This window comes from Camelus dromedarius, chromosome 4, assembly GCF_036321535.1.
Source record: "Camelus dromedarius isolate mCamDro1 chromosome 4, mCamDro1.pat, whole genome shotgun sequence".
NCBI lineage: Eukaryota > Metazoa > Chordata > Mammalia > Artiodactyla > Camelidae > Camelus > Camelus dromedarius.
In genome coordinates, this window is record NC_087439.1 from 45,505,534 (window position 1) to 45,517,580 (window position 12,047).

Consider the following 12,047-nt stretch of genomic DNA (forward strand, 5'->3'; position numbering starts at 1 on the left):
TTAAAAGAAAAAATTAATTGGGTTCCATGTCTATAGGGTAAGAGTTTAATGTACGCAGATTTGGAAATCAAACAGTTGTTCTGGATGCTGTATCACAGTTCCGTGCAGCCAGCTTCTCCAAAATAGCAAAGCCTGTACTTGAAATAAAACTTACATTAACTTCATCCTTCAACAGCATGTCACCTAAAGTTCAGTAAAAGAATCTTTCTGATCAATGCCATTTTATGAATTGCTAAGAACAACACAAATTTGAGAGTGAGAATGTGGGTGTGTGGATGTGCAGAAATCCTGTGGCAGTGTAGCTTAGATGAGTCATACTGGCCAGTTAGTTCTGTTACGAGCTTTCTTTCCTTTAGAGCATTGCCTTTCTCGTTATGCCTCTCCTTTTCTGGACTGTTAAGCTACTACAGTTTCTCTCAAAGATACAGACCGGAATGTTCAGATGAGGTCCTTTAAAAAAGCACTAGATGTTGGGAAATAGTCATTCACTGAAAGAAAACAAAGTAACTGGTAAGTGTGAAAATTAAGCTTGGCTACCTACAGATCAAAAGTTAACCTTGAATGCTTTCAGAGTCTCAGTGGGAAAAAGGATTTACATAAGTGATGATTGCATTCATATTGGTGCCTAGCTTTTCAAAATGGCTGGTATTTGCTAACATGCAAACTGAAAGAAGCATAATTTCTTATTAGGAGAATATATAGTATGAAGATATTGCAGATAAGCACCTTGAATTACTTAAGTCTTAAAAACATTGCAGGGTAGGAGCAAAAAACTAGACCTCTGTCCCCTCTCTCACATGCTAAGGAAGAAGAGTGATGTAAAAATTAGAGATCTGAATAAGCTCACTTTAGCCACAACAGCAAGGGAAGGAGTAACTGGAAAGAGACCACAAGAACAGAGCCATTGTTAGTTGCTCATGGTGATCAGCTGTGAAGAGAGCTTTGGCAAGTTAAATATCCAGGCCTCAGTCAAATCGTTATTTAAGCTTCCTCCATTGATCTAAGCCACACTGTCATCACCACCCCTCCGTCTTTTGCTCCCTGCCAAACTGCTAAAACATAATACATTGTGAAGATTTTAGTTTTATCCTCTTTATTTTGTTCTTTCTTATTTCCCCCACCTCACCGATCTTTTAAGATGTATTTACAACCCTGGATAGAATTTCAGAGCTGAATGGAAACCCGACACTACTCAACCTTCTTCATTCCAGTTTGCATCCACAATTGTTACTCTTACTCATTTGCTTGTTGGTCAGCTTGAGGTTGCTTTTTTATTTAAAAAAAAAAAAAAAAAAGGAGAGAGGGACTTTATTTCTTAGAACAGTTTTAGGTTCTCAGCAAAACTGAGAGGAAGTTACAGAGATTTCCCATACAGCCTCTGCTCCTGCAGATGCAGCCTCCCCCGTGACTGGCATCCCCCTCATCTGTTACAACTGATGAGCCTCCATTGATACATCACTATCACCCCAAATCCATAGTTTACATTAGGGTTCACTTTTGGTATTGTACATTCTGTGGGATTGGACAAATGTATAATGACACATATCCATCATTATAGTGTCATACAGAATATTTTCATTGCCCATAAAATCCTCTGTGCCTTGCCTTTTCATCTCTTCCCTGAACCCCTGATCTTTTTATTATCTCCATAGTTTTGCTCTTTCCAGTTGAATCATATAGTATGTAGCCCTTTTAGATGGCTTTTTTCACTTAGTAATATACATTTAAGGTTTTTCCATGTCTTTTCATGACTTCATTCATAACTTATTTTTTTTTAAGCACTCAATAATCCATTATCTGGATGTATCTCAGTTTACTTATCCATTCACCTACTGAAAGACATCTTGGTTGCTTCTAATTTTTGGCAAAACATTTTTGTGTGGATGTATTTTCAACTCCTTTGGGTAGGTGCCAAGGAGCAGGATTGCTGGAAAATATGTAAGAGTATGTTTATTTTTGTAAGAAGCCACCAAACTGTCTTCCAAAGTGGCTGTACCATTTTGCACTTCCCACCAGCAATGAATGAGAGTTCCTGTTTCTCCACATCCTCACCAGCATTTGATGAAGTCACTGTTCAGAATTTTGGCCTTTTTAATGGTGCATAGTTTTATCTCATTGTTTTAATTCGCATTTACCTAATGATATATCATGTGGAGCATCTTTTCATATTCTTAGTTGTCATCTGTGTATCTTCTTTGGTGAGGTATCTGTTAATATATTTGGCCCATTTTTAAGTCTGATTTTTTTTGTTTTCTAATTGTTGAGTTTCAAGAGTTCTTTATATGTTTTGAATAATAATTCTTTATCAGATGGGTCTTTCTCAATTTCTTTTTTCTGATGTTGCTTTTTTTTGTGGATAAATGATTTTATTTTATTTTTTTCCAACATTTTTTATTGAGTTATAATCATTTTACAATGTTGTGTCAAATTCCAGTGTAGAGCACAATTTTTCAGTAATACATGAACATATATATATTCATTGTCACATTTTTTTCTCTGTGAGCTACCATAAGATCTTGTATATATTTCCCTGTGCTATACAGTATAATCTTGTTTATCTATTCTACATTTTGAAATCCCAGTTCTGTCCCTTCCCACCTCCTACTCCTTGGCAACCACAAGTTTGTATTCTATGTCTATGAGTCTCTTTTTGTTTTGTATTTATGGGGTTTTTTGTTTGTTTGTTTGTTTGTTTGTTTGGATTCCACATATGAGCCATCTCATATGGTATTTTTCTTTCTCTTTCTGGCTTACTTCACTTAGAATGACATTCTCCAGGAGCATCCATGTTGCTGCAAATGGCATTATGTTGTCAGTTTTTATGGCTGAATAGTATTCCATTGTATAAATATACCACCTCTTCTTTATCCAGTCATCTGTTGATGGACATTTAGGCTGTTTCCATGTCTTGGCTATTGTAAATAGTGCTGCTATGAACATTGGGGTGTAGGTGTCATTTTGAAGTAGGGTTTCTTCTGGATATATGCCCAGGAGCAGGATTCCTGGGTCGTATGGTAAGTCTATTCCTAGTCTTTTGAGGAATCTCCATACTGTTTTCCACAGTGTCTGCACCAAACTGCATTCCCACCAGCAGTGTAGGCGGGTTCCCTTTTCTCCACAGCCTCTCCAGCATTTATCATTTGTGGGCTTTTGAATGATGGCCATTCTGACTGGTGTGAAGTGATACCTCATTGTAGTTTCGATTTGCATTTCTCTGATAATTAGTGATACTGAGCATTTTTTCATGTGCCTATTGATCATTTGTATTTCTTCCTTGGAGAATTGCTTGTTTAGGTCTTCTGCCCGTTTTTGGATTGGGTTGTTTGTTTCTTTCTTAGTAAGTCGTATGAGCTGCTTACATATTCTGGAGATCAAGCCTTTGTTGGTTTCATTTGCAAAAATTTTCTCCCATTCTGTAGGTTGTCTTTTTGTTTTACTTCTGGTTTCCTTTGCTGTGCAGAAGCTTGTAAGTTTAATTAGGTCACATTTGTTTATTCTTGCTTTTATTTCTATTGCTTGGATAGACTGTCCTAGGAGAACATTTTTGGGATTTATGTCAAGATAATGTTTTGCCTATATTTTCTTCTAGGAGGTTTATTGTATCTTGTCTTATGTTTAAGTCTTTGATCCATTTTGAGTTGATTTTTGTGTATGGTGTAAGGAGTGTTCTAGTTTCATTGATTTACATGCTGCTGTCCAGTTTTCCCAACATCATTTGCTGAAGAGACTGTCTTTATTCCATTGTATATTCTTGCCTCCTTTGTAGAAGATTAGTTGACCGAAAGTTTGTGGGTTCATTTCTGAGCTCTCTGTTCTGTTCCATTGGTCCATATGTCTGTTTTTGTACCAATACCATGCTGTCTTGATGACTGTAGCTCTATAGTATTGTCTGAAGTCTGGGAGAGTTATTCCTCCAGCCTCTTTCTTTTTCTTCAGTAATGCTTTGGTAATTCTAGGTCTTTTGTGGTTCCATATAAATTTTATTATAATTTGTTCTAGTTCTGTGAAATATGTCCTGGGTAATTGGATAGGGATTGCATTAAATCTGTAGATTGCCTTGGGCAGTGTGACCATTTTAACAACATTGATTCTTCCAATCCAGGAGCATGGGATATCTTTCCATTTTTTAAAGTCTTCTTTAATTTCCTTCATCAATGGTTTATAGTTTTCTATGTATAATTCTTTCACCTCCTTGGTTAGATTTATTCCTAGGTATTTTATTACTTTGGGTGCTATTTTAAAGGGGATTGTTTCTTTACTTTCTTTTTCTTTTGATTCATCGTTAGTGTAAAGAAATGCAGCTGATTTTTGAACGTTAATCTTGTAACCTGCTACCTTGCTGAATTCTTCAATCAGCTCTAGTAGTTTTTATGTGGACCTTTTAGGGTTTTCTATATATAGTAACATGTCATCGGCATATAGTGACACTTTTATCTCTTCTTTTCCAATTTGGATCCCTTTTATTTCTCTCTCTTGCTTGATTGCTGTGGCTAGGACTTCCAAGACTGTGTTGAATAGGAGTGGTGATAGTGGGCATCCTTGTCTTGTCCCAGATTTCAGTGGGAAGCTTTTGAGTTTTTCAATGTTGAGTATTATACTGGCTGTAGGTTTGTCATATATAGCTTTTATTATGTTGAGATATGTTCCTTCTATACCCACTTTGGTGAGAGTTTTTTTTATCATAAATGGGTGTTGAATTTTATCAAAAGCTTTTTCTGCATCTATTGAGATCATCATGTAGCTTTTATCCTTTTTCTTGTTGATGTGATGTATTACATTGATTGATTTGCGTATGTTGAACCACCCTTGTGTCCCTGGGATGAACCCCACTTGATCATGATGTATAATCTTTTTTATGTGCTGTTGGATTCTATTTGCTAATATTTTGGTGAGGATTTTTACATCTATATTCATCAGTAATATTGGCCTATAATTCGGTTTTTTGGTAGTGTCTTTGCTTGGTTTTGGTATCAGGGTGATGGTGGCTTCATAGAATGAGTTTGGGAATATTCCCTTCTTTTCAATCTTCTGGAAGAGTTTGAGAAGGATTGGTATGAGTTCTTCTTTGTATGTTTGGTAGAATTCCCCGGTGAAGCTGTCTGGTCCTGGACTTTTATTTGTAGGGAGGTTTTTTATTGCTAATTCAATTTCATTTCTAGTAATTGGTTTGTTCAAGTGGTCAGTTTCTTCTTGGTTCAGTCTTGGTGGACTGTGTGTTTCCAGAAACTTGTCTATCTCCTCTAGGTTAGCCATTTTGGTTCCATATGTTTTTCATAATATTCTCATATGATATTCTGTATTTCTATGTTATTTGCTGTAATTTCTCCATTTTTCTTTCTTATTTTGCTTATTTGTGCTCTCTCTTTTTTCTTCTTTGTGAGTGATGTTGATTTTTGAACAGTATTGTTTACTACCCTGACCAGCTCTCTAATTTGCAGCCTAGGTGAAGTTCTCACATGTCCTGGCCACAGATGTCACACAATCCTTTTTTGGTACCAGGTCAACATTACGCTGTTCCTTGTAGTTCCAACTCTCTTACACCACATTGCTACACATTGATCTAGATGCAGCTGCATAGCACTAAGCATTTCTTCCATGGATGCCATGTCAGAATGCTACGGCAAACTAGTGGAGGACCACTAGTGTAATACAGGTGAATCACAGAGCCTAGAAGTGACCTAAAGTAAATGGCAACCCTGGGATAAGAATTCAGGTGTCTCAATATCAAGTCTAGTGTTCTTTCATTGCTTCCAGGCTAAAGAGGGAAACTTAAAGAAGCACTTACATTTCCAAGTACTCAGTCATCATGCTACACAATGCGAAGTTAACAGCCACTTGTTTTCTGAAGCCCTGTGTGGCTTCCTCAGTCTTAATTGAAAACACAAGGAAACATAATGCTATGCTTTACGCAGGGAAATCATATAACTGACCCACGATCAATAGATCAGATGTGTTGAGCAGCATTTCTAGGGAGAGATATTTTTAATCTGTCATAATAGTTTATTCTCTCTTCCTTTGGCATTTTATTTAGGGTTCTAGAGTTGGACTGTGGAATGTGAGTTTCCTGTGTTGCAACAACCTGACCCATATGAAATTTTACTCAAGGCTATGGTCTCACTAACTCTTGTAGTAACTAACAGGCATAAGTCTCCCATGGCTGGAATCCAAGCCAGGCCATTCACCTTTGACCACACAGTTGGATGAGTATCTTAAGTATCTACCTAAAAGCCTCTGGAAAAGCAAAATAGCAAAGCATTTGTCCATGGTCCCACCAGTAACTTAGGATACCTTATTAAAGCCTTCCTTCCCATGTTTTCTCCCTCCAAAATTTTTTTGCAAAAGGATAATTTCTACTCAGTTTTCAGAGTTTCTCCTATGACTGCTGTTTCATAAAAAAATAATCAGCCTAAAATAATACTTATGCCAAAGAGGTGTATCTCAGGGTAGCAAATTATGCTCCCCTTCACATGCAAACATCTCACCTGAGTAGAGTAATTTATTTATCTATCCATGAACAAATTGGATCTGGATTAGTTGTCAGGGAGGAGTAGCCACCTGAAGGTTTGGTACAGACAGGAAGGTCTGATGGGACTATGGAGAAGGTCTTCCTGGAAGATTTCAAGAGTGAGCAAGGAAATTGAGAGGATTGGTTGCTGGGGTTGGGGAGAGACACAGCACTCAAGCCATGTTGCAGCTTCAGAAGTGGAAGCAGAGATGTAAGAAGGCATGTGGGGGAACCTGAATACACCCTCTGCCTAAATTAACAGTTTTGTCCAGGACTAGCCCTGATTGGACTAAAAACTACTCTGCTTCATAAGGATGTTGATCTGAGATTGTAATAAACGATTCTTACTTGTCAGTGACACGTGGGTGCTGGCAGATACGTGTGTGTGAACTTCATTTTTCTCTGAATGGGTTAAGGCTTCTTGGATAGATGTCAGCAGTCTAGGCTCCAGTCCTTTTGGGAACACATGTCATGTCATTTGGCAGCCATGTTATTTCCAAGCAAATTCCCTGTAGGAAATGTGGGGAAGGCAAACAATACCCAGAGCTTTTTTAACTGGCTCTGTCTTTACTAAGAGAGACTGAACTGGCAACTTCCACCAACACAGCAATAAAAGGCAAGCAGAGAGCCTCAGCTCCACTATTGACTGAGTTAGGAAGGGGAAGCCTGTTGCCCCCTTGACACATTTTGATGATTTGGTACAGTTTTTTGCTGGTATGACATCCTGCTTGTGAGTTTTAAAGCTTAAGGAGGAAAGAAGGAGTTTTTTTTTTTCGTCAGCTCTACAATTTTGAAATCTCCAGGTCACAGATCTTTAAAGCAGTAGTTCCCATATTAAATGAAAAAAAAAAAAAATCAGCAAAAGCCTTGGTTTGTCTTCCTTCAAGGAGACTGTCTAGAAGTGTTCATTATGCAGAGATTCCTTAAGATGCCGGACAAATGCCAATTAAAAGTTCATATAGAAATGGGGATGATGTTTCTTTTGGACTTTGAACTTCCCACATTCATGATAAAGACCAGATTCAGAATAGAGAGTGAATTTGCTATCTGTGCATATCTCTTTTCATGAAAACAGCCTGATCTATTATTTACTCTTTATTTCTCCCCTCCATGAAACTACAGCCCTTTCCATGTATATATAAGTTACCCATGTTCTTTTCTTGAGAGACTAAGTGGGCTGGGACCTCTTCCACCTCCCTCCCCTCTGCCCACTTATTGATATTAACACTCAAGGCCGTAGATAAATACCAAGGGAGAAAGTTAAAACTGCATAATAATATCTAACATTACACTTTTCTTTTGGCCTGTGTACATGCAACTATGTCATATTTTTTGTCACAATTTTAAGTTACCTCAGTGTATCAAATCTAAAACAAGTCCTTGTTACATAGATTTAGGATAAATAGTTATGTAAAGACAAACTTTTTAAAAAATCATGTAAAATACTATAATGTTTTATACAACTACTGAATTTAACTTCTTGCATTTTTACTAGTGGATTTATTCTCGCATAGTGGTATTAACTGAAATTAGAACGTTTCATTCACTGCAAAGATCACACCAGCATAGGTCTGTCCCTAGCTGATTCCCTGAATATTACTCACAATACCTGTTGATAAGACAAAGTGGAGTTCGTTGCTTACTGCAGTAAGGGGGACCATCACCTCTCAAAGCTTTGTTAGTGTCCTGGAGAAAGAAAGGCAGGGTCAGAATGTGTTGAGAGATAAAGTTTGACTTGAGGCTGGTCTTTCTAAGTGAGAAGGCTTGATTATGCTTGGGTAAGGAGCACACACAAGAGTCCATGATCAGTGGAAACAGCAAGGTGAGAATTCTGAAACGAAAGATTCATAGAATCACAGGGCTTACTTAAGCTGTCTGTGGACATTTTCCATTGAAGTGTTGATGGGTCATGGGTCTTTCAGGAAGTTCTTGTGATGAGCAATCAAACCATTTGCCTGGACAGGAGACTCCTGGAAAAAGCAAGTCATGCTATGGAGACAGAACTAGCACAAGGTTATTTTCATGTAGACAGGAAGGTGTGGTTTTGGTTTCCAGTATCCAAGCTGATTGTAGGATACCTGGTTTTAGTTCTCAGGCCTACTCAGATAACCCAGTCTAGTAACAGAAGAGCTGAAGCATTTGATTTTGTGTGTGTGGGGGGGGGGGGCTCATTTTTGAGTAGCAATTTGACACACACCTTTTACTTTTCAGCCTTGCTTTGTAATTGTTTATGAGCTCATTAGCCTTTTCCTTGTGCTATCGAAAATGAAAACAGGAAACTTTCTCAAGCAAATGCCCACCAGCAGTCACCACCAGAACCCTTCAACCGATTCCCTTAAACCCAGAGGGGGCAGCAGAGGGAAGCCAAATTCCAAGCATGATTATTTAAAACAGCAGCCCATCATTTTGGACAATTCTTAAACAGCAACTGGAGATGAAATCATGGGTGCTGGGTACCTTCCAAGAGCTGAAAATCCTCTGAAGCAGGCAGGAAATTGCCATCTTTTAAAAGTTTCAGCTCTGTCTTCAAACCACTTGTCTCTTTCCCTTTAAGTTGGAAGCAGGGAAATTATGTGGGATCATTGCAAGCTCCATTTTAGATTCTTTCTTAACCCAGTTCCCACATAGGATATAAATTCTATCAGATGCTTCTGACTTTCGTCTTCTCTCTCTCTCTTCACAGTTTGGGAAGCGTAGGAGGGAGCTCTGGGGCAATAAAGCATCCTGGGACAATGAGGCTGTCTGGGGGTGAGGTGCTGAGGATGCTTAACATTCAAAAGAAGTGTGAACACTGTATTTACATTTAAATTAAAATGGAAACTTCTTATAGGTTATGTTTCTGAAAGGTGTGTGTGGCACATCTGCTGAGGTCTATTGTTTATTCATGCTGTAAATCCTTTGAAATGTGTTAAAATGCTTCCCACTCATTATAAAGCTCCTGCCACCCCTGGATTACGACTTTGATGTCACCAATCCTGCTTCAAAGGGTTCTTTCTGGGCTATTAATCACAGTTTAGCCTCTGAAGATATCGCCAGAGAAAACATTTGGACATCTTTGTGCTAGACTTGCTAAAAACTTTGAAATCTTGAGTGTCTTGCATATGCACAAACAGCAGCATTTCCTTTCATTGACAACTTTGTATTTGGCTACAGAATCAAATGACATTGTAGGTAAAAATACGAACAGATCTCTTCGTCTGAGAGGCTAGGGATAAGAGAGGAGATGAAGGGTAGGTGGTGAGGAGGGGAGGAGAGAGTCTGAGGAGGCCACTCAGACCCTTCAAAGGCAAAAGTGGTAGGCATCAGAGTGGCCAAGACATAGAGATTCAAAGTGGGGTTGCCTTGTCATTTTTCTCATCTGTCATTTGTTTTTTGACAAACTGGGGCTCACAGTAGCAAATTAGTGAGATTCCCTGTTCTCTCTGAGACCTTTGTGAACTCTTCACAGCAAATCATCATCATCGTCATCATCATCATCAATGCTAGTAATATGAAGTGAGCACTTACCTTGTACCAGCCCTGTGCTGACAGTGCTTTTCATGAGTTATTTCACTGAATGCCCATAACAGCTCTGAGAATTAGGTAGTACAGTCTTCATGTTATGGAGAGAGAAACTGAAGCTCTGAGATACTCATTAACTTGTTCGAGGTCAGCCCTTAGGACTCAGAGGCTGCTCCCCACACCTAACTCACTCTCTCTCTCTCTCTCTCTCTCTCTCTCTCTCCCCCCTCTCCCTCCCTCCCTCCATCAGCCGGTTCACTGCAAGTGGCCATGTTCCTCCCTCCCCCAACTCCCACCCCCACCCCATATGGGAGGGACCTGAACCAACAGATCATTGGTGTCTATATATCTTAAATCTTGGCAATATTGCCCACCTTCTCTTTCAGGAAAATTCCCAGAATCTATTTTTTCTTCCATGTTTGTCTCTTTCAGTGACTAGTAGTACCTTAATTTGGAGATTTTTTTGGTAAAACACATAACATGAAATCTACCCTCCTAACAAAATTTTATGTGCACCATACAATATTGTTTGCTATATGCACACTTTTGTACAGCAGATCTCTAAAACTTTTTCATCTTATATGATTGAAACTTTAGACCCATTGAACAACAGCTTCCCATTTCCCTACCCCCCACCATCCTCCAGCAACTAACTTCTCCTTGCTTTTATGAGTTTGACTGCTTTGAAACCTCATATAAGAAGAACCAAACAGTATTTGTCCTTCTGTGCCTGCCTCATTTCACTTATCATAATGTCTTCCTGATTCATGCATGTTGTCCCAAATGGCATGATTTCCTTCTTTTTAAGGCTGAATAAATATTCCATTGTATGTACATGCCACATTTTCTTTATCCATTCACTCTGTGATGACTATTTAGTTAGTTCCACTGATTGGCTATTGCAAATAATGCTGCAATGAGCACGGGAATGCAAATATCTGTTTTTAGTTCTTTTGGATAAATATTCAGAAGTGGGATTACTGGGTCATGTGGAAGTTCTATTTTTAATTTTTTGAGTAACCTCCATACTGTTTTCCATAGCAGCTGTACCATTTTACATTCCCGCCAATAGTGTATAAGGGTTGCAATTTCTCCACATCCTCACCAACACTTGTTATTTGTTGTTGTTGTTGTTTATGTGAAGGAGGAAAAATAATTTTCCCTCTACCCTGCTAGGTGGTTGACTGAGACACCCTGGAAATAAAAAGACAGAGTAACAGGAGAAGAACAAACAGAAGTTTAATAACATGTTTACCTGTTTACTTCCTGTATACATGGGAGATACACAGGAAAACGCGACTAACTCCCCAAAATGGTCCAAGCACCACCTTAAATATTATCTCCAGCTAAAGAGAAAAGATGCTGGGGAATGAGGAGGCTTGTTATGGGTGATGACTAGGAATAGCACAGTAATTGAGGGCAAGGTGTTTCACAGATTTAAGTTGGTGCCTTCTCTATTGATAAGAGCTTCTAGAGATTTAGAGTCATCCTTCTCTTCCTAGTATCACGAGGGCGACACCTTTACATATGGAGATTGCCTTTATAAGTGTACATGTTCCTTACAAAAAGGTAATTTCTACTGTTTTCAGGGCATTACCTGTGTCTGCTATTTCTTAAAAACAACCAGTTTAAAATAATCAATATGCCAGAGAGGCGTATTTTGCTCCACTTGATTTATAATGGCCACCCTAACAAGTGTGAGATGATACCTCACTGTGGCTTTGATTTGCATTTCCCTGACCACTAGTGATGCTGAGCACCTTTGCATTTATCTGTTGGCCATTTGCATGTCATCTTTGGAGAAATGTCTATTCAAATTCCCCATATATTGTCTATTAGCTTCCCCATTTACCTTCACACAATTTTCTGCCCCTGGAAACTCAAAGTTCTTTTCCTTTGTCTTGTCATTTCTTTACAAATTTATTGTTCTTTTGTTAAGGTGCTACATAAGCCCAAGTTCTAACCACCCCTTTTCTAACCCCTCAGCGAGTTACTTATCGCTGAGTACTTCTGTGTATATGCGTAATGCATGTGTTAATAA

The 12,047-nt window shown here is 38.5% G+C and overlaps 1 protein-coding gene across 1 annotated transcript in view; it reads left to right on the forward strand.

Moving 5' to 3' along the window:
• The window catches only part of MYO3B (myosin IIIB), a 346,577-nt gene that overhangs the window by 186,893 nt on the left and 147,637 nt on the right, over positions 1–12,047 (forward strand). The gene's annotated exons all lie outside the window — the stretch shown is intronic.